This window comes from Octodon degus, unplaced genomic scaffold (assembly GCF_000260255.1).
Source record: "Octodon degus isolate 3935 unplaced genomic scaffold, OctDeg1.0 scaffold00077, whole genome shotgun sequence".
In the NCBI taxonomy this organism is placed as follows: Eukaryota; Metazoa; Chordata; class Mammalia; order Rodentia; family Octodontidae; genus Octodon; species Octodon degus.
In genome coordinates, this window is record NW_004524653.1 from 5,805,785 (window position 1) to 5,806,377 (window position 593).

The window sequence follows — 593 nt, forward strand, 5'->3', positions numbered from 1 at the left end:
CACACACACACACACACAAATAAAAAAAAAAGTTTAGCTGGTTGTGTATATATGTTCGCTACTGTACTTTGCTACCATAAAGCAAAAATATATACACAGGACAAATTAAAACTCCTCATGCTTCCTCTGGATTGTGTGGACATACGCCTAAAGACAAGTTTTGAAAGTAAACAATGAAGTCAACACAAAAGGCCTCCTGCTTCTAAAGTTTGTTGGCAAAAGGAAACAGGGAAAAAAGGAGGAGGAGGAAGAAGAGGAGGAAGAGGAAAATCAGGTGGAAAAGGAGAGAGAGAAGGGAAAGAGAAGCCTGAAAAATTTATGACCGTAAAAGAACAATTTTACACACTCAAAAACTCGTTTTTGGAAAAAAATTTTCATATTTGGTTATTTTGTCAACATTAAAACCAGGGGCTGGGGAGATGGCTCAGTAGAATAAGCTCTTGCCTGGCAAGCACAAGGACCTGAGTTCAATCCCCAGTTCCACCAAAAATTTAAAAAATTAAAAAAATAAAAATAAAAAACATTAAAACCAAACTGCTGTAGCAAGTCACCTGTCACAGTGGATTTTTTTTCCAACATTTTATTGATAAACA